General features: G+C 39.7%; 1 protein-coding gene across 4 annotated transcripts in view; it reads left to right on the top strand.

Moving 5' to 3' along the window:
* The first annotated feature begins 653 nt into the window (after positions 1–653).
* The window catches only part of Ppp2r3a (protein phosphatase 2 regulatory subunit B''alpha), a 138,824-nt gene continuing 116,200 nt past the window's right edge, over positions 654–23,277 (top strand). For 3 of the 4 annotated variants that reach the window (XM_040740037.1, XM_040740035.1, XM_040740038.1), the window contains exon 1: positions 654–804. The gene's annotated coding sequence lies outside the window, so the exon portion shown is untranslated. The remainder of the gene's footprint in view (positions 805–23,277) is intronic. The other variant, XM_040740036.1, reaches the window with a different exon arrangement.

The following is a 23,277-nucleotide window of genomic DNA, read 5'->3' as shown; positions in this document are numbered from 1 at the left end:
GGTGGAATCACAGGCCTGTGTCAACTCTCTTAGTTATGTGATTTTAGGTGGTGATAGGCTATACAAAATGAGCTATATCCCTAGTCCAGGCAACCATTTATTTCCCCGTTGTAGTAAAGAAAAACCGTATTTATTATTTTAGGGTCAAAGCTTCAGGCATCAAAATTGCAAATATTTCAGAACAATCCATTAAGTCGTGCACTTGGTTTGTGTAGTTTTGTTTTGTTTTTTAGTAATTTTTAAATTGTATTTAACCATTCATTTAGAAAATAAAAACTCTTCTTTCAAAACTCTCACAGCCTGAGCTGATTGAAAAGAAGCATGCAGGTGCCGGCCACAGCGAGGAGTGTAGAAGGTAGTCTAAGTCACATAGCCTCCCTGAAGGGCAAGGCAGCTAAGGAAGAGGACAGTAAAACAGGCAATAAAAACAATGACGGCCATCATAAAACGCATACTTTCAGCATGAAACTCCTTCGTCAAATAGTACTAATCGCCGTCTCCGTTATCCAAAGCAGTGCACAGCGGCGCCCACAGCGGCTCTCCCGGAGCCCCTCAGGGCCCCCTTTCCGAGGGAGACCAGGCGCGGCCAGGTGGGCGGGGCCGCTGGGGGCGGGGCTGGTGGGCGGGGCTGGGGCGCCGGCGGGTGGCTGGGCGACTGAGCGGCTGGGCGGGGCGCGCTCAGGCCTTGGCTCCTAACGCGCGGCGAAAGCGGCCCAGACCCCGCGCCGCGGGAAGCCGGGGCAGTGTGTGGCGCGTCGCTTGAGAGCCGAGGCAGCCGCTGGAGGAGGAGCGGCGGGCACTGAGGTAGGCGCACGGACGCGGGGCGCTAGGCCACCTCTCCTTCTGCGCCCCTGGCCCGCGGCGGGCTGGCGAGGCCGAGGGGCGGCGCGCGGAGGCCGGGGCGGGCGGGGCCGGGGGCGGGGACTGGCCTGGCCGCAGGGGCCGCGCGCGGTGCGGGGACTCCGGGCGGAGCGCTTGCACGCCGGAGGAGGACTCCCGGGGCTGGCGGCTAAGGGCAGAAACTGGCCCGGGTGCCCTGCGGAGGAGGCTGGGGGACCGATGGCCGGCGCCTCCCACCTCGCGGGACGCCCGGGCCGGGAACTCGTTAACAGGAAAGCTTGGCAGGGCAGCAAATGCCAAGGTTCTGGAAGAACTGAGAGTCACGTCGTTAGGCGCTGAGGCTTTATTTTCCTTCCCCGCCCCCTGCCCGGCCTCGGCCAGACTTGGCCAAAGAAGGATGTGTCACCAGTTCGGAGCTGCGGGCGGGATCCCAGCCACTCTGGGAACAGGGGCACCTGAAACAAAGGTAGAGGGCGGCCGAGTGGCTGAGCTGAGAGGGCCTCGGCAGCTCCCACGGTCGCGCCGGCCCGGCCGCCGCCTCGGAGGGGCGTTCTCCTTGGGGACCGCGCGATGGAAACCAGCTGGCCGGACTTGGGAGTTGATGTTGCATCGGAACTGTGTTGTACTCACATTATTTCCATTCCTCCCACTCTGATAAAGCCTAAGGAAATGTTATCCAGCTCGATGCTCTGCAGATGCGGAGGGGGGGGGAGACAAATTGCTGTTTGTAAATGATAGGGTATTTTCTTTGTAGAACATAGTTTGAAAACACGGAATAAATGCTTTAACAGACAGGCGAAGGGAATGATTTGTAGCACCTTTCAAAATCTGAGAAGAGTTCCTCCGCAGATCTTCATTTATGTGCAAAACGTCCCCCGCCTCTTTGGTGCCAGGCATTTTTCTTTGTTCTTCTTTAGTGTCTGGCCCCAGTTTCTTGTAAACAGAGCATCAAGCACAGAGACCCTAAAAATTGCCATACTAGGTCAGAGCATGGGCGTCCAGCAAAGCAGGCAGCAGACTCGTGTTGTAGTAAAACACAAGGCCTTTTCCTTGGTACCGTTAAAAATTATCTTAATTTCTTTCACTGGTCTCCATTACCGAAAGCTTTTTTTTAAAATCCACAGATAAGCTTCTGATTTGCACGCGATTTATTCACGTTTATTACATTCAAAAGGCTCTGGTCATTTCTGACAGACTTATTTGGGGGGGGGGAACTTGCATCTTTTATGCAACCTGGAAACCCAAATCAGGAATACAAAGTTTTGCTGTATTTTGTCTTTTAATTGAAAGCTTTGGAGAAGTCTTTACCAGGGCCAACATAGTTATTGGATTTATACACTAACAGCCTGAATATTAAGCAGTTAATGCTTTACTTTCATGCATAGGATTTGCACATGTTAAAATGCCACTATGCTTAACATTCTGCATAGGGAAGGGACTGTCTGACTTTATCTTGGTCTCAATTCATCTGGCCTTAAGGTTCAGCTGAAGCCAAGTATTATGGGAGAAAGAAAGTTTTGCTTGAGCAGGAAGAGAATAAAGGGTTTGGGAAGTTATGGAATACAGGATATTTGAAGGTGATACACTCCTCAACGACTCACTTCTGATCCATATAGTCAATTGATCTGGCCTCTGTCACCTTTCAACAGGTAACTCAAGCTTAAGTTTCAAACTCTTCTTGACATCCAATTCAAATCCCCCCCACACCATCACCCCCTGTTACAAAAGTAACAACAACAAAACCCCACCAAAGCAAGGAGTAGAATTGGCTGCCCTTTTGAGTATTACCCTCTCCATCAGGGTTTCTCGTTCATGGTGCTATTGACATTTTAGATCAGGTTAAGACTTTGTTGTGGAGGCTATCACGTGCAATAGAGGATGGTTAGCCACATTCGTGACTTAGAATCCTAGCTATTAGTATAGTACTACACACATACTTAATGACAATCAAAATTGCATCTAGGTCAGTATTGTGTCTCTTTAATACAATTCCTCATGTTATATTGACCTTCAACCATAAAATTATTTCGTTGCTACTGTTGTGCATGCTGATATCTGTGTTTCCTGATGTTCTTAGACAATCCCTCTGAAAGGGTCATTCAGCCCCCAAGTTGAGAACCACTGTTGTAGACACTGCCATTATCCCTCCGAGAAGGGCCAAGTTATCCATAGCTGAAAACTACTATTGTAAACTGACTGCTTCCTTAATCCCAGGACACTGCATCTCCTTGTTTGCTGATGTGTTGACTTTATCTTCTTTCCTAAGTAAGGGCAAGAGAAATCGTTTATTTCATGTATGACAGCCTACTGGATGGTAGGTTAGGTCTAGGAAAACAAGGGTAAAAGCAACTGGTATGATAATCTGCATTTCTGATTCTTATAGTCTCAATCAGTAACTGCTGTAAACATGTTATTATACAGTTATCTCATTACAGCTGTGTTAAATTCTGAGAGGAGACATACAGGTTTCCCTGAGTGCCTAAATGTTAGTCTTGACCTAGTCTGGAAACTGAGGGATGTCTCTTTGAGGGAAGTAACATTTGAGATGGGCTCAGAAGGATAAATATATAATTTCAAAGTAAAGCTTGGGGGGCAGTATTCTACCCAGAAGGAAGAACTGTGGCCCCCTAAGATGGAAAAGAATAGTTTTTTCTTGGGAACCCAGAAGCTAGTGTGGCTGGAACATGAAGCGTTGGGGGGGAGGGGGTGATTGTTATAAAATAAGGAGAAAAGTAAGCAGTAGCTTTCTGCTACTGATTGATTTCTCAGTCCAGCCTACCACTGGAGTCATACACGGACATACACCAGTGTGAGCCCTTCTCCAGGCCCATTCAGTCACAATACTTTCTTCCAGCCACTTTTTGACATCCCTTCGGAATAGATAACCACTATAGTTTTGTTTAAATTCTGAACTTTTTTTTTGATAGGCATCCTGTTTACACAAATGGTAACACACTGTGCTCTGTTCTTTTCATAGTCCCTTGGAAATTTGCCCATTTTGATGTATATGTCCTTTGTATATGTCCTTTATTTTTTAATGGTTTAATAGTATTTCTTTGTATGGCTACATTATAGATTATTTGGCCATTCTCCTGTTGGTGGGCATGTAAATGTTTTCAGTTTATTATAAAGAGAACTATAAATATACCAGTTCCCATGCGTATAGGTATATTTGTGGGGTAAACTGATAGAAATAAGATTACTGGACCAATGTTTGTGAAAGATCATCATATGGAAAAAATGATTTAAACAAGGTAGTTTAAACATAAAAAATGATAACTGGGACCAGGATGACAGCAGTGGGGCTGGAAAGAGATACATGTCTGTATGAAATGTATTTAAGACGTGTGATTGATAGGATTTAGAACACTTCTCAGCCTGTAGGTCAAGACCCCCTGGTGGACACATATCAGATATCCTGCATCAGATACTTACATTACTATTAACAATAGTAGCAAAATTACAGTTATGAAATAGCAATACAATAATTTTATGGTTAGGCATCACCACAACATGGGGAACTATATTTAAAGGGTCCAAGCATTAGGAAGGTTGAGAACCACTGGTTTAGAAGAAGATAATGGCACAAATGTTGAGGGTAGAAAAATAACTTCCTAGGATGAATTCCAGAACACTAGCTTGCCCAAAAATGTAAATAGTAGAGTTGTTACCTGAAATAGAGAACATCATAAGGATAGTTTTGAGGTGGATTCAAATCATAGTTCACATTGAGATACTAAACTTTCATTCAAACATGTCATGCAAGCACTTGACAATTCAGAACCCATATGGGGACGGAGCATAGAACTGGAGGCACAGAATTTAGGTTTAAGTTGAAGTACATGGATGAAATTATTCATTGCAGAGGTTACAAGCTAATAGCCCAATACTTAGAATCTAGCTCACAGATCTTTTAGTTTGTTCATGAGGTAGTTCCATCATTAATTCTGCTTTAGTTGCCAATATTTTTAAATCCAAAGATTTTTAGAGAGAAAACCAATGACACACTAAGCTCTGTCTTGTATGGCAACAGTGATCAGAAGTTAAGTCACAAGTGATCCCAGTCAGCCACTCTCTAAAACTTACGCCTGGCCTGCTTTGCCTCTGCTTCTGTATTTTGTGGGTGTGTGTACACATGTGGAAGTCAAAAGATAACTTCAGGAGTTGGGTGTCCTTGTCGGTGCAGGATCTTTGCTGTTTTTCCTGTGCTGCCACCTCTAGGCTTGCTGGCCCATGCACTTTCTGGTCATTTTCTCTGTCTCCATCTCCCATCTGACTGTAGGAGTGCTGGCATTGAAGATGCAAGTAGATGCACCACATAGTTCTGAGAATCCAACTCAGGCTTGTAGTACAAGTGCCTTTACCAGCTGAACCAGCTTGCTGACCTAATTCTGTGTGCTTTTGAATGTATAATCCCTGGTCAAGGGAGACTAATTTTCTTCTTAGTTTTACATTGGAAACAATGAATGATTAAGAAAAAAATACTAATACTGGGGCTGGGGAAATAGCTACACAAGTGTGAGGACCTAAATTGGAATCTCCAGACTGCTTACAAAAACCTATGTATGGCAGCCAGGCAGTGGTGGTACACACCTTTAATCCCGATACTGAAATGCAGAACTAGGTGGGTCCAATGCCCTCTTCTGACCTCCACAGACATCAGCACACCCATGGTACACACACATTCAGGTAAAATACCCTTATACACAAAATAATAAACAAATAAATTATTTTAAAATAGTAACCCATACTTGGTTTTTGCTTTATATTCTTTCTTGAAAATCTAATTGTAGTAGCTGGGCAGTGATGGCACATACCTATAATCCCAGAACTCTGGAGACAGAGACAAGTGGATCTCTGTGAATTTGAGATCAGCCTGGTCTACAAAGTGAGTTCCAGGACAACCAGAGCTGTTACATAGAGAAACCCTGTCTCAAAAAACCAGTAATAATAATAACAATAAATAAATAAAACTAATTATAGTTTAGGGTATGCCACAGTGGCAAAAGAAAAAAAAGATGATGCTTCCAAAAGAAAAAAGAAAAGAATCATCCAGTTGTTAAGTGGGCTGAAAATAATGTGTTGAACTTCAGAAGATGGGAATCTTTGACCTAAGCAAGAGCCATTCTAGAATGGAAAAGGTAGAAACCAGATTAAAATAAGTAGACCATAAGAAAATAGTGAATGTTCAAAATAATCTGTGTCTCAGTGCAGTGTGGATTGCACATGCTAGGGAAGTACTTTATCACTCTCCTATAATTCCAACCTAGATTGACAAAGATTCTAAAGTTTATCTGCAAAGGTATCATGGTAAGGAAGGGACTGCTATCTATGGCTGCATAGTAGATATTCAGTGTGTTGAGTACCCAAACACTTCTGACTTCTCAGGGAGGTAACTAGTCAGTTTCTAACCACTGTCTCTCTATTATAGAGGGGGGTTTTTGTTTTGAAGACTGCTTTTCAGTGGGAGATATTTTTCTAGGACCCAGAAGACTCCAGAAGGACTTGCTTTAGATGTTAGTGATTTGGCCTTAAGTCTCTTGCTTATCTAGAAAGCCAAGAGTTTCTAAAGGCCAGTAGTGATCTGGGCTCCAGTAACCCTGACATCATCCTTCCATTCAAGTGATGAACAAAAACCAGATTGTTGGCATATTGAAAATGGAGTGTTCTAGGAAATGTGTATTTGTCAGATTCCCATGAGTAGTTTTGCAGTATTTTTTTTCAGTTAACTTGATATTAGAACTTGATTTTTCCAGTTGCATACATGTAAAATTTTTCATATTCTGAAATCATTATCATTGGTGGGGTGGCTATAAATTGGAGTTTTATGCCCTCATTGAGGTCAGAGAGAAAGTGTACTGAATAAACTTTGGTATCAAAAAGATTGTGTAAAAACCGGGCATAATGGTACATGCTTCTGATCCCAGCTCTTGGTGGATCGAAGCAAGTAGATCTTTATTTCAAGGCCAACCTGGTCTACATAGACAGTTCTAAGCCAGCTAGGGTTGCATAGTGAGACTCTGTCCAGAAAGAAAGGGGGATGAAGGAGAAAGTGTAAATGTTACCCTGAATACTCAGAGTCACTATTTAGGATGGATTGTCATGCAAATAGATACACCTGTTCTGTTTCTTCTTCATTGAAGACCTTAACCTGGCATGAGAGGTTTTAAAAGTCAGTTTTGATTCCATGTGCCTGAAGAGTTACAGTCTTCAAAAAAACAAAACAAACAAACCCAGAAAATGTAGAAAGTGGGGAATGCCAAATATTATTAGTGAAAATGGTTATTAATCGAAAGCATGAATTTTATTGCTATGCTCTTTTGCACTTACAAGTAATATCTTGTAGGGATGAGAGCTCATAGATATCATTGATATATCAGGTAGATTGTGTGTGTATGTATGTTTACCATATAGTATATATATAAACACTATATAAAAGTTAACTTTGTAATATAGATAGCAAACATAGCTCCAAGATGATTTGTACCAAGATTCTATTATTAGAAAAAAATTTTATTTAGAAATTTGTATGTACTTAAGCAGCAGTGAGATTTCTCACATAAAAATGATGGTTAGGTGCCATACCTGAAAGGTGTTAAGTCATTGCTGATGCAGTTCAGAGCTCCTTTGGTGTGTGGAGGAGCATGGGCCACTGAATGAACTGAGGCCTTTGACTAAGTTCTTAGATACAAGGCCTGAGTTTGTTCAGTGTAAGCTGTGTAAATTTTTTAATTGATGTGAAATTAATTATTTTAACAAGTCTTCAATAAATTCAGAGTTTTCCAATATCACATTCGAATTCTCAGATATTGTCATCACCCCCAAAAAGAAATTCTATATCTCATTAGGCAGTCATTTTCCATTCCTTTCTTTCCAAATTCCTGGCAACAAGCATTTTGCTTTCTGTTCCTGTTTACCTATCCTAAACATTTCATAGAAACCTGTCTCGTGTGTGTATGTGTGTGTGTGTGTGTGTGTGTGTGTGTGTGTGTGTGTGTCTGTCTGTCTGTCTGTCTGTCTGTCCGTCATTCAGAATTATGCATGTCTTAGTGTATGTCAGTACTTCATTTCTTTCTCTAGTTGAGTTATGGGTATGTCACATTTTGTTTTCATCAGTTGATGGCATTTGGGTCATTTGTACCTTTTGGATCTTCTAAACTATGCTGCTAAGAGGATTTGTTTACAAGTTTTGCTTAATACCTGTTTTCAGTTCATTGGCATATAAAGGTAGAATAGAATTGCTGGGTTATATGATGATTCTTTTGTTGAAGGTGTTTGTTTGGTGGTATTAGGAATTATCCTGAAGAGCTGGCGCCTCTTAGGCAATAACTCTATGTGAGTTACATTCTCAGCCTTTGAGTTTTCCAAGGAATCATCAAACTGCCACAGCAGCAGCCCAGCAGTATTTTGTGTTTCTGCTAGCAGTATCTGAAAATTCCCAGAATCCTCACCAACACTTGTTATTTTCTGGGTTGGTTTCTTTGCTGTTGGCTGTGGTAGTTCTGTTGTCATTGTTTTTTAATGCAAATATGTGCCCTACTGAATATGAAGTAGTATCTCATTGTGGCTTTGATTTGTAGTTACAATAATGACTTGATGATATTGAGAATCTTTCATATATTTCTTGGCTGTTTGGTATTTTCTTTTTAAAAATTTCTATCAAAAAATTTTCTTTTGCCCATTTTTAAGTTGTGTTGCCATTTTGTTGTTGAGTTATAAGAATTGATTATAGGGACCTGGGGAAATTTCTCAGTGGTTAAACACTTGGAATACAAGTGTCCTTGTACTCATATAAGTGCTGGGTGGGTGTGGCAGTTTACTCATAATTACAGCCTTAAAAAGTGGAGACAGGATCCCCAGAGAAAGCTGGTTATGAAGACTGACTACACTGATGAGTTCTGAGTTTGAGTAAGATATCCTACCTCAAAGGAAGGGCTGGGGAGCTGGAGAGATGACTCAGTGGTTAATCGTGCTGACTGCTCTTGCAGAGGACTAGGTACAGTTCCCAGCTTCTACATGGTAAATTACAACCATCTGTAATTCTAGCCCTCTTCTGACCTCCTCAAGTTTTTGCATCCATTCAGTGCACATTAACTCATTCAGGCAAACACACATATACATAAATAAATTTATTTTTTACATACATAAATAAGGAGAATAAACAGAAAAGAAATTAAAGAAGATCCCCAGTAATAACTTGAAGCCTTTGTATGTACACAGACACTGATGCAAATGTGCTCACACACACAAGTTAAATGAAGGGAAAGGACAAACAATAGTTGATTATACATTCTAGATAATAGACTTTATCACATACATGATTTGAAAATTCTCCAGTTTTATGAGCTGCTCTTTCACTGTCTTGATAGTTGCCTTTGTAGAAAAGAACTTAGTTCTTTTTTGTAATTGTTGGTGCCATTATGCTTTTGGCATCATTGAGATCACATTAACTCACCCCTACAATTTTTATAAGAGTATGTAACTTTAGTCTTTACATTTCAGGCTTCTAGTCATTTTGACTTAATTTTGTATATGAAGTTAGGTCCATCTTCATTCTTTTGTAAATGGATATCCTGGTGTCCTGGCACTATTTGTAGGAAAAGGCTATATGATTTTATGCAATTTCATGATTGTTTCATAGTTATTAAACAAGGACTTCAGACATAAGAAGTAGTTGGAGAGATGATATTATATATCTAGAATTGAACATATACTCTTGAAAGGAATTTGTCAAATCCTGTCTTTGTTCCCAAATTATGGAATGTAGTTGGACTTTCCTTTGGACTGGCACAAAAAAAATGACACAGAGATTATTATTAATTATGAATGCTTGCCCTATATCTTAGGCTTGTCCCACTAACTCATAACTTAATAAGATGCAACCCATTTATATTAATCTACATTTTGCCTTGTGGCTTTTTAGCGCTTTCCCATCTTTCACTTCCTGTTTTTTTCTCAGTGTCCTTTGACATCTCTCTCCCCCCTAGATTCATTGCCTTGTACTCTACTCTTCTCAGAAGTCCCATCTAACCCCTTCCTGCCTAGCTATTGACCATTCAGCTCTTTATTAAACCAATCAGAAGGCGCCTTGGCAAACAGACATCTTCACAGTATACAAAAAGATTATTCCACCACAATGGGATATCTATTTTAGGTATGTAAGGGCCCTAAGAAGTTTTCATTCATAACAGTAAAGTAAAAGACCGTATTTCCATATTGAACCAAGAATCCTAATATTTTACTGTGTTTTCTAGAAGCTGCTTTTTGATGAAATATCCGATAACTTCAGTCAGTCAACAAGTATTTGTTTAGTAACTTGTATGTGCCAGTTACTGTTTTAGATATTGGAAATGCAGTACCTTCTGATAGAAGACATTGTACTCTCCAGTGTCCCTTGACTTTATCTACATCTTTCCAACTCTGATCCACTGAACAGTTATCCAATTCAGTGACTCATATTTTTTTTTCTTTTCTTACTGGTCAGGCCTTGAATCTATACTAATTAAGACTTTTCTCCACTGATATCCTCTTGCCAAACTAGTTCAATACTGACTTTCACATTGATAACCAGTGAATCAGTTCTCTGTCTTTCTTCAATAGCATCTTACACAGTTTTGTTTTACTTTGGGTTTTCTTTTCTTGGTTTTTTGAGACAGGGTTTCTCTGTGGCTTTGGAGGCTGTCCTGGAACTAGGTCTTGTAGACCAGGCTGGTCTCGAACTCACAGGGATCCGCCTGCCTCTGCCTCCCAAGTGCTGGAATTAAAGGTGTGCGCCACCACCACCTTGCTTGTTTTGTTTTTTAATACTTTCTTCACTCAGTTTCTAGTACACTTCATCTTCTATACTTCATTTACTTACTGAGACTTTTTTATCTCTTCAGCTTTTCCCCCTAGTTTCTCATTATCTTCCTAACCTCTGAAAGTTGAAGGTTATAGAGTTTTATCTTTTTTAAATTTAAATTAGAAACAAGCTTTCTTCACCTGTCAATCCCAGCTCCATCTCCCTCTCCACCTCCCTGCCGCCCAGCCCCCCCATGCCATTCCCCTTCCGCTCCCCAGGGAGGGTGAAGCCTTCCATGGGGGATCTTCAAAGTCTGTCATATCCTTTGGAGCAGGGCCTAGGACCTCCCCAATGTGTCTAGGCTGACAGAGTATCCCTCTATGTGGACTGGGCTCCCAAGGTCCATTCATATGCTTGAGATAAATAATGACCCACTACCTGAGGCCCCATAGATTGCCGAGGCCTCCTCACTGACACCCATATTCAGGGGGTCTGGACCAGTCCCATGCTGGCCTCTCAGCCATCAGTCTGAGCTCTATTCTTCCCCTGACTCAACCTTCCTGCTCCCTCATGCCCTCCTCTTCCTCCTCTTCTCCCCTCTCTTTTTCCCAGCTCCCTCTTCCCTCCCATACATTTCCCATAACCTAAGCCATCTCAGTAAGGTGTAGTTTTATTATTCTAGAAGCCCAGGGCAAAAACCTTAAGTCACCTTTGATTCTCTTTCATTTTATGTTCAGTCTGTCATCAGTCTCTTTGAGTCTACCTTCAAAGTGGTAAGTCATTAGATTATGTCACTTTCCACTATCTTCATTGTTTCTGCCTTGCTCAGACCACCATAGTATTTTCTCTAGATCTGCTGTTCTCAACCTGTGGGTTGCAACCCCTTGGGGTCACCTGAGATCATTGGAAAACACAGATATTTACATTATGATTCATAACAGTAGCAAAATTACAGTTATGAAGTAGCATTGAAAATACTTTTAGGGTTAGGGTTCACCACGTAAGGAAGTGTTTTAAAGAGTTGCAGCATTTACAAGGTTGAGAACAACCACTCTAGACTATTGCAATACCCTCGTTTTTCTGATGTGTCCTTTCTCTTCTGCAACCTGTTATCAACAGAGGAACAAGAATTTTTAATGCCCTGTTAAAAGTTAAGTTCTCTCCTCCAAGGCTTTAGACTTACCTTTAAGGCCCACTAACCCCCATCTCCTCCACCCCAACCACACACACCTTTATTTTTCTGAATTCATCTTCTCCTCTCCTTTGTGGTTATTTTTGACTGAGTTGCAAATAACATCTTCTTCCAGCATTCCTACCTCAGACCTTTGTGCTCTTCCTAATAAATTTTCTCTCTTTTCCCTAGGATCTTTGTGAAAGTTCACTTTTCCTGGAAGTACTTCTCTTCTCCTTCAGACTGCTCTCAGCACTCTAAGGACACTGATGACTCTTCCCACCCTACTTCTGAGACAGAATGCCTGGGGTTCTCCGTCTTCTTGTTTGTTATTCTATTTGGGTTTTGGGTTTGTTTTGTTTTTCCTCCAACAACAGGGTCTCAATATATAGACCAGATTGTCCTGAAACTCACAGCAATAGTCCTGCCTCAGCCACCCAAATGCTAGAATTATATGTATGTGAAATCTCCTTATTTATTTATCTATCTTTAATTGTCATTTAAATGGAGTTCATTTGTATTTAAAAAAATTAAACACTTCCTTTCTATGAAATCAGAACTCAAAAACCAAGAGTAGTGGCTATGAATGGAATATGCCATTAAAGCCTTAGATACCATAGCAGGGCACAGTTCTTTTTATTTGTAATTCACAGGCATATTCCCTGTTTCACAATTGTGAGGACTGAGGCCCAGAATGATATTGAGAGTAGTACTAAAGTATTATTACCATGCTAAGTCCTCCCATAAGCTCTGTGGCTCCGGTGTTACCATTTTGTCTTCTCTGAACTTGGTACCTGTGGCAACCTTAGTGCTTCTCTGGCAGATCTGGTTAGAACCGATTACCCATGGTGAGTTCTCCTAAAGTGAATGAAGACCCACAGGTGCTGTACCACCTGGATGTGAGCATTAAAGGCAGTTGAGGGTCCCATGTACTAGGGAAAGAATGTGTTGATTCTACTGAGAAGGGCACTAGATTCTTAAAGAAGTCATATCTAGTAACAGTCTCTCCCAGTAGCAAGTTCACAGAGATGTCATCTAGGTCAACATTTCTCCACGCCTGCAGGTTTTCATATGGGCCTTCTGATGTGTTATAAAAGATTTCAGTGCTTTCTCTTGATTTATTATAGTTAAAGATAACTCACTAATAATTCTTTATTTTTTCAATTGGTAATGAATTTTCTTTTGTGTGTGTGAAAGTGATGGGTAGATTTGAGTGTGTGGTGGTTAGGGGTGGTGGTATGTGCACTTAGAGCATACAGTGTATTCTGTAGTTACCCTGCTATGTGATAAAACACTGGTGGGGTATGATTTCAAAATACCCTGTTCATGTGCAGCATAAAAAATATTTATGTTCCATATACTCTTTATTATAAAAATGGCAAACATTTTTCTGTTATTTTAGAGTTCTCAACCTTTTCGGTATTTTTTAAGTTGTTAATTTTGCTTCTAGTTTTTGCCCGTATAGCTTTTGATTTTATGAAGCATTTTTATTCATCATATAATTCTTTATTAGTTTATATTAATTACACATATTAATGGGTTTTGTCTTTACATTTACATTCATATATATGGTATATTTTTATATTCATCCTTCCATTACCTTCTCATTATCCTCCCACACTCCCTGCTTCCTTACTATCCCCAACTTGTAACCTATTGTCTACTTTCATGTCTTTATTTGTATCTGTGTGTGCGTGTGCGTGTGTGTGCGCGCGTGCGCGCACATTGTGTCCTAATTAGGGTTGCATACATGAATATAAGAGAGTTATTTACAGGAACATGGGCATCTTAACTGTGTCTACAACACTGAAGAAAATGTATGCCTTTATCCTAGCAGCCAGTAATTGCCAGTAGCTCATCAGGGAGGGTCCAGGCAGTGTGATCTCCTCCACTTCCTTCCTCTTGATGGCACCCATTTTGTACTGGTCTCTTGTAGGGAACTGTAGCTGCTATGAGTTCATGAGAGCAGTGATCATGTCATACCTAAACAATAATAGTTTACAACACTATACTCCTTATTCCAGCTCTTACATTCTTTCTATCCCCTCTTACACAGTGTTCTTTGAGCCTTGGAAGGACTGATACAGAGACTTCTCATTCAGCAGTCACTAATTCTCAACACCTTGACTAGTTAATGAATCTATACAATAACTGCCACCCATTGCAAAAAGACTTTTCTTACCAAAGCTGAAAACAGCACTAATCTTAGAAAGCAGGTAGTTTGATAAGTACATGTCCATTTAACGAAGTAACTATAGTATCTTCCCACTAGGTTCTATAACTTCCCTGGCCAAGGGTTTTTGATCAGGTTTACTGTACCAGGCATTGGTTCCTTCCAGTAGATCAGACCTCGAATCTAATCAGAAAGTGACTGGTAACCCCTGTAATAGCCATGCCACTAGTGTACCAATGGGCATTTCTTGTCATACAGATTGGTAGTACAACACAAAGGATTTAGTAAGACTGTTGATGACTTTCCTCCCATAACAACCTGCATGACACCTTCCATCACCATAAAACCTAGCCAGCCAAGAAGAAGCTTCTAGCTCAGTTTCAGCTTGATTTTTCTATGTTCTGTGATTACCATACAAGCAATGGGATCTTTCCATCTTGTTCTGGTAGCAATGAAAAGTAGTAGCAAAAGTTTTAGGGGCAAAACTTTTTAATCTGAGTTTTTAATTAATTAGTTTTCTGCTGTTAACATTAAAAAGATACTATTGGATTTCTGTTTCATACTGTGTGCTGGCTACATGTTGGGATATGAGACTGAATAAACTAAAATTTTTTATACTTTTATATATTTTTCAAATTGAGGTCTTAATTCATTTGGATTTTACTTTTGTGAACAGTGTGAATTTTGTGAATAGCCAAATATTTATTTGACTATTTTGAATAATTTTTATAGTAGGTAGTATATCAGTTATCAGTTACTAATTCCTCATATGTATGTGTTGTTTTTAGGACTCTGACTAGTCCCAATTATCATTGTTTCTTTGCCACTGGTATTTACTTGGTTTTAATTAACACGCTTGCTTATATACACATGCACTATGTAATTAATGGTTTTAATTATTGTGTTTGCTTGCTTATATACATAATACAACTCTTGTTTCTCAACTTTCTTGCTCTCTAATTCTTGACTATATCTTCAGCCTTCATACCTCTCCGAGCATTGTGTGATGGGTTACGCCATGTCTCCTCTTTGACTTTTCTTAAAGCTGAACTTTGCTCTCATTTCTACCTTCCTATATGATCTCCCTATCATGTTTTCTCCAAATTGAATTGCAAAGTAAATCAAGTATTTCTTGTTGGAATTACTACTAGAGATTATAATTCAAACGTTTTCTTTGAATGGTTTTGTCTAATTTGGTGCTAACTACTCATTTTTCATTTTTATTTTATTAAAGACAGGGCCTCATGTAGTACAGACTAGCCTTGAACTTGTGTAGTGGAAGATGGCCTTGAACTTCTGATCCTCCTACATTCACCTCCTAACTGCTGGTATTACAGGTGTGTGCTACCACATCAGGTTTTTAATTTTGTCCTTGAACTGGACCACAGGGGTAGGCACCCTTACCAATTGAACTACATCCTTACCCTATTAATTACTCTTGAGTTCCATAAGACCACAATTTTTTGCCTGAAGATGCTATTTGTAGGTAGATGAGTACTTAATATGCTCATTTAGTAGACAAGCCCTGTTCCAAAATGTACTAAGAATCTTACTTACCTCTGATAAGACCTAACCAAAGGTATGGTCAAGGCTAGACAAATAAGGAGCACCAGTGGGATCAAGAAGTAGGATAACAAAGCCATCTCCATGACAGCAGTTAATAGGTGAATTCTGTGAATGGCCAGTCACATGTATGAACATGAAAAGTCAGCTCAAAGAATCTGGCATTTTCTTCTTACCTAGAGATATGTCCACTGAGCTTTTGTCTCCATCCTCTACCTCAATTGTGGATCTGACAGTTCATACATTAAGAAGATACTATTGAATTTCTGTTTCATGCTGTGTACTGGCTACATATTGGGGATATGAGAGTGAATAAATTGTAGTGGTTTCCTGCTTCATTTGCTTCTGCTTCCCTGACCCATCACATTGCCACCTGAATCCCATCACCCCCTCACTGAGAAACTATAGCAGTGTTGCAAATGCTTAGTAAATACTTTGGGAATAAATATAAAGTATTTTCTAAGTTTTGTTCCGTTCAGTGACTTTTGACACTGACTCTTCATTCTTGAATTTGTTTTCTCCAAATTGAATTTCATATTTTACTCCTCCATTAAGTTTCTTTAAATTGTATTTTCTTACCCTGACATTTGCATTCTTTCGCATTTAAAGCCTTGTGCATTTTCCATTTCCCTCCTGTCGACTTAATCTCACAGGTCACTTGCTTTATTTTTTTAAATTAAGCTTTATGCTTGGCCTTATGGCATGTTTTACGTGGAGTTCTATTTCTGGATATGTTTCTATTTTTTCATGTGCTTTTAATTATGTCCTAGTCAGTTTTATTGTTGTACAAGCTCTTTGTTTTAATTATAATTACAAAGTTTGATAATATAGTGTGACATTCCAAGAGCATTTAACATTATTCATCCTCTTAAAAGTTGTTTTACTACATTTATTTGATATGATTTTATTTTATATAGCTGTTTTGTGTCATAACTTTATTTTTAATGACTTCATTTCAGACTTTGTGGAAAATGAAAGTGGAGTTTAAAAAGTTTAATCTTTCTAAGTTCTATCCATTGCAGTGTTCTGCAGATAGATTCCTTCCTTCCTTCCTTCCTACTAAGATTTTGAAGTCAATTCCTGTTCCTCCATGCTCCTTTAGACTTAATGCAGCGGTGATGAAGGAGGAAAGGGTTGTGGACAATAGAAAACCTTAGGTTCAAGTCACATTTTTTAAGCTTTCTTGGTTATATGACGCACTATTGGGTCTTGGGTTTTGATTGTTTTGTTTTGTTGCTTCTATCTTGGCTTTAGTATCCTCATCTATTAGGTAATACTGGCTTTACTGTTGGCAAATGAATGTAATAGATATTATATTTCTATGCTAAACCCAGTCCTAATATATTTGAGAACATTTATGTACCACATAATGATATTTTGGTCAACAATGGACCACCACATACCCAATGCGGTCCTAAAAGATTATAGTGGAGCTAAATATATATTTTCCCATTGCCTCATACACCCATAGCTTTGGAAGAAAAGGGGGGAAGGAAACTATATGAGAAGAAAAAAGAACTGCTAAGAAAAGTCACAGTGAAGGATTTATTTAGACCTCAACATAATCCTTTAGAAGTTTGAAAATGGGGCTGGAGAAATGGCTTGCAGCAGAAAACCCAAGCTTACAACTCCAGCTCTGGGGAATTTGACACATCTGCCCTCTGTGGGCACACAATCTACCTGAATACACACAGACACAATTTTTAAAATTAAAATAGCTTCCCTTTTTTTTAAGTGTAAAAACAGTCAGATGGTAGTGGTATAAACCTTTGATCCCAGCTCTCTGGAGGAAGAGGCCGGTGAGTTAGAGGACAGCCATCTTAGTCTACAGAGCAAGTTCCAGGTCAGCCAGGGGTACACAGAGAAAACATGTCTTGAAAAGCAAGAAGAAGAAAAGGAGGAGGAGGAGGAGGAAGAAGAGGAGGAGGAGGAGGAAGAAGAAAAGGAGGGGAAGGAGGAGGAGTTTGGAGGCAAACTGCCATGCATATATTTCTAGAACGAAGTGTCTCAGACAGTGGTGGTGTGAATGAGAATACCCACAATGGGCTTAAGTTTGAATGCTTAGTCCCTGTTTGGGAAGAATTAGAAGATGTGGCCTTGTTGGAACAAGTGTGGCACTTGGGGCTGGCTTTAATATTTTGAAAGACTCATACTATTCCAAGGGTGCTTTCTACTTCCTACTTCTGGATCAAGATGTCAGCTCTCCACTGCTGCTTCAGTCACCTGTTACCATGTCCTCACTCCACCATCATAAACTCTAACTGTTGGAACTATAAGCCCAACTAAACTCCTTGTTTTATAAGTTGCCTTGACCATGGTGTCTTATAACAGCAATAGAAAAGTAACAAAGATAGGCAGATTCTAGAAAGAGGATCCAGAAGAAGATGATGGCTTCTTGAGTATTATTACCTTTGAACACCTCCTAATAGGATAGGATGAAGTGAAATAACGTGATGATGTGGGTATTTGTGTCTTGATTTTTTTTGAGACAGGCTGGCCTTGAACTCACATACATCTGCCTGCCTCTGCCTCCCAAGTGCTGGGATTAAAGGCATGCACCACCATTGCCTGGTCATGCCTTGATTTTTAACAACAAAAAATATAAAACAATGTAAACAATAAGAATAGAAAGTTTCCTTTTGTTTCTTCTAGCACATTGTTATGTAGAGTAATGACTTCATTGTGAAATTTTCATACATACATATGTAATTTGATTATATTTTCATTCATCCATATTTTCTCTCATTTTGGTTCTCTTTCCTATTTTGTAATAGTTCCCTTTTACTGTCATACTGTCTTTGTTTTTTCTCTAGAGTCCCCTTATAATAGACATGTGAGAACTTACCTTTCCAAGTCTTATTTTCTTTACCATTTCATTTCTATTCATTTTCCTTCAAAAGACATGATTTTGTTCCTCTCTCTAGCTGCATAAATGCCTCATTGTATCAATTGAGATGATCAGTGCCTTTAGACTTGATTCTGTTTATGTAATATTAGTATTATTATTATTAATCTGCATATGTTGAACCTTTTTGTGTCCCTGGAATAAAGCCACCTTGATCATGATGAATGATCTTTTTAATGTGTTGTTGAGTTTGATTTTTGAGTATTGTATTTTGCTGTATCAGGGGAGTGAATTCATAGGATGAGTTTTGAAGGATCACCCTTATTTTTATTGAAGAATTTGAAGCTCATTGGTATTCTTTGAAGATCTGGTAAAAAAAAAATCAGCAGTGAGTCTGTCTAGACTTGAGCTAAGAAAATATTTTTATACAACTGTGCAGTGTGTCTGTATTTAAGCTGAGTCTCATTATGAAAGTCAATAGTTTAAAAGGTAAATATGCATAGAAGCTAAGGTTAATTTGTTTTTAAGAAGGGATTTTTATATAAATTTACTATGGCCTAAGTATAGTCCTTATAAAGCCTATAGCCATGCCCTGAGGCTTCACATTCACTGACAATTCTCTCATTGACTCACTGCGAGAAACTTCTAGTTATAAATTCCATTTGTGTTAAGTGCCTCAGGTAGTGTATCTTTTTTGTTTGGATATACATGTACTCACCATTATGTTATATGTTACTTTTCCTATTGCTGTGACCAGAAGCAACTTAAAATAAGAATTTATTTTGGCTTACGTTTGTGAGGATACAGTCTGTCATAGCAGGGAAGGCATGGTGGCAGGAGCATGAGGTAGCTTGCACCATTAAGAAGCAGAGAGAAATGAATTTGGCACTCGTTTGGCTTTCTCCTCTTTATTTAGTTCATGACCCCAATCTTTGGGATAGTGCCACCCATCCAGGTAAGGTCTTAACCTTTCTGGAAACACCCTCATAGGCATACCCAGAGGTGTGTTCCCATGTGATTCCAAGTCCCATCAAGTTGACAATAAAGATTAACTATCACATATTATAACTCCTGGCAGTATTCAATGCAGAAACAAGGTCTAGAGGCTTGTAGCCTTGGAGCCAGACTGTATCATATAACCAGAATACATAGTAAACTCTACCATGATACTCACATAGCCATGAAACCACATAATGATGCAGTTCTTGGAACATATCCCTGTCCTTAACATAGCTGTATAAATGATGATACAATAATATTAATCTTCCTTTGGAGAGTCTGATTAAAAGGGAGGAGGACAACATAGCATTCCCAGTGTTCTCCTTTTTGCTTTCTATTTGTTTATTCTTTATATTTTTAGCAAGGTTTTGTGGAAGAGTTGGGATCTTATTATATAGTCAAGACTAGCCTCAAACTCAAGATCTCCTTGCCTCTCTGCCTGCTGAGTGCTGGAAATTACAGGTACATCTACCCCTGGCTTTGCTTTCTGATATCTATTGATGTTGGTAGCATGAATTCTTACGGAGAACAGTCATATGCCTGTTATCTCAACTTTGCCAGTACTACTAACTCATCTTGGAATCTTTTAAGGATTTATTTTATTTATAATTAGGGAGTGGGGGTCGGAGTATGAGTACAACTGTCAACAGAAGCTAGAGGTATGAGATCTCCTAGAGCTAGAATTGCAGGTGTTTGTGAGCCACTTGATGAGGCTGCTGAGAACCAAACTTTTGCAAGAGCAGTGCATTCTCATAGTTACTAGCCCATCTTTCTAGCCGCACTAGAAAGTTAAAAAAAAAAAAAGCAAGGTATGGTGGTACATACCTTTAATCCCAGTGTTCAGAAGACAGAGGCAGGCAGACTGAGCTGGCCTGTATGTGTGAGGCCAGCAGGTCTACATAGTTAGATCCTGTCTTAAAAACCAAAGCAACAAGAGCAAAAATGCAACTTCAGATGTAGATAATAAAATTTACTTTAGGTGGCCTTTTAATGTATGACTATAGGGAAAGAGGCTCGGATAGGATAGAGAGAACAGGATCAGTGTTATGTAGTAGTCAAGAAATGAAGAGGCCAGGATATCAGATGGATTTTTCTTTTGGATGTTGAAATCAATAAGAATCATGACAGAAATAGTATTGGAGTGACAGTGAGCCAGAAGCTAAAATTACCAAGGAATGAAAAGGATGACCTTGCAGAGCCATAAATGGCTGCGGTAGGAAAGGTAGTAGGGTTCTGGGGCCTGATGGTATATGACTCAGAGCGGGGGATTTCTGTGCAGCACAAAGGGAAGATATTCTGTAATTAGAAGTATGGAATAAGAAGGGCACTTGCTAGTCCTCCCTTGTATTTGAGGGGAGGGGGAAGAGCCCTCCTCTAAAAGGGCTAAGTAAAAGTTGCATCCTTACAGGGGTGTCCAGGAAGGTGGAGAGCATTGAAAGCTTCTGAGACAGGGTCTAGGATGTAAGAATTTTGGTGCTAGCTACCTATGAATTCCATATGGCTAAGAAGAAGGAGTAGGGTTTCAGGAGATAGGAAAAGTATACATTTAGAATCCATATTAACTCATTACCATCTCTCCTTTGTATACTGTACATTCTCATTTGTGTATTATACATTCTCGTTTGTGTATTATACATTCTCATTTTATGTACCTTTCAATTCAACTGCCTTGTGTAACTTAAATCATAGGGCTAGTTAAATCAAATTCTTTGCCTGCTCTGTGCCTGTAAAACCATCTGTTTTGGCTGGAGAGATGGCTCAGTGTTTAAGAGCACTGGCTGTTCTTCCAGAGGTCCTGAGTTCAATTCCCAGCAACCACATGGTGGCTCACAACCATCTGTTATGAGATCTGGTGCCCTCTTCTGGCCTGCAGGCATACATGCAGGCAGAACACTGTATACATAATAAATAAATAAGATCCTTTAAAAAATCAGTTTTTTTGCATATATCATGCTTTAAATCTATGATTATGACCTTAAATTGACCTTTAATGTTGACTGGCAATCATACTACATTTCCTTAGTCACTTAATGTTGGTTTCATTTCCTCCTGGGTGACTGTTTATATCTTCAGTCACCTCCTATGGTCATTGTCTCCTTCCCAGTTTTTACTTTGAATAGAAGTCCTTGTTTCTTATTCCACTGAGAAAACTGAGTCAGAAAAAAACCTTTCATGATCATAGCTACCACTGTCCTTGTAGTGGCATCCATATACTCTCTCTACCTTTATTCCCGTTACCATGAAAGAACTAGTAGTTGGTCAGCAGCCTTCTTCTCTCCTGAGTCACTCTCTTTCACATGAAAATATCTGTTTTCTCTCCCAGTTTAAGGATCGACACTTCTTACATTCACTTTCCCTTCTAAGTATTGCTTTATTGTACATAAACTTCACAGAAAATGTTGAAGCAATTTTCTATATTTTGATGATTTTTTCTTTTCTTCCTCTTCTTTTTTAAACGTATACCACCCTATTTCTGTCCCCATATTTCTAGGAATAGAGACAGAGTCTGACTTACCTGTTGACGACACTGATGTCTACCTCTGCTATTTCTCAGTATTTATCTAATGTTCTGATGAGTTCATTGGCTTCTCCTTGAAACACCATCTTCATTTGCCTTTTAGGATACTTGTCAGTAATTTAGAAGGATGTGAGATTTTGCCTGATTTGTATACTGGCGCTTTCACTCTTGCTAAACATTTAAGTTAACCTACCGTGGGTTCATGAATATTAGGAGATATGAGACACCTGAATCAGATATGAACTATGCTTATTACAGTTTCTCTCTGCCTAGCCACTTCTCAGTCTCTTCTGCTGATTCCTCTTCCCCAAACTTTTTTTTTTAAGAAACGGTCTCACTGTATAGTGTTGGCTGGTCTGGAACTCACTGTATGTAGATTGGGTTGACCTTGAGCTCACAGAGAGTCACCTGCCAAGTCTCTAGCCTATAGTCCTCACTTAATTTACAGTCTTAATTCTGTCTGGAGTTAGACACCCTTACATAAATATCTAATAGGCATCCTAAAACTGACATCCAGCATGGAACCATTGACCTTACATGCCACCACCACACCCCTTCCCACCAACAAATCTGCCCTTTCTGTCATGTTTCTAACTTAGTTAACATCTATTCACATCTTTTAGTTGTTCAAGTAAAACAAAACACAATGTTTGAATTTTGTTTTATTCTTCTGCTGAGACAGTGAGAAAGATGTTTTTTTTGTGCATGAGTTATACTTGGCCACAAGTGAGAACAGAACTAGTCTAGAATGCCATAGGTTCATGACAGAGGGCCAGTGGGGCCATTTTGGTTACAATGAAGGCAGCCAAGTCTCTCAGGTGGTCTCTATGAGCAGATGGTGATGTTCCAGGTCCATTGAGAATTACACTGACAGTAGCACACAGTTCAACAACTTGTATCAGCATCCCGGCCTTCACATCCCTTACTTCTGCTCCTTCAGCCTTTGAGTGGACAAGCTAGTTTACCTGACCTGTGCCTCATCTTTCTTCCCTTGCACTTCAGCCTGCACATTCACTTCTTCCTCCACTAAGCTTTCATGGCACAGGAGTTTCAAGGAAGATGATGCTAAGGCCAAAAGCTTAAAAAAATTTTTTTATCTGTCTGGATGTTTTGCCTGCATGTATATCTGTGTACCACATGCATGCCTGATATACAGAGACCATAAGATGTTGGATTCTATAGAACTGGAGTTATAGACAATTGTGAGCTACCTTTTGAGTACTAGAAATTTGAACACAGGTCCTCAGGCAGATCAGCCAGTGTGCTCTTAACTGCTGAGCTGCCTCTCTGGCCCCCAAAGCACAATTTTTAAAAACCTAAAGGTTCGTTCTTGACCTCCTTTCCCACAAAACCTGCACTTCAGTCTCATTGCCTCTACTTTCAAAAT

Source organism: Mesocricetus auratus, unplaced genomic scaffold (genome assembly GCF_017639785.1).
Source record: "Mesocricetus auratus isolate SY011 unplaced genomic scaffold, BCM_Maur_2.0 Super-Scaffold_100691, whole genome shotgun sequence".
NCBI classification, from domain to species: domain Eukaryota; kingdom Metazoa; phylum Chordata; class Mammalia; order Rodentia; family Cricetidae; genus Mesocricetus; species Mesocricetus auratus.
The sequence above is the reverse complement of the archived record's forward strand: the minus strand, read 5'-3'. Positions and strand labels throughout refer to the sequence as shown.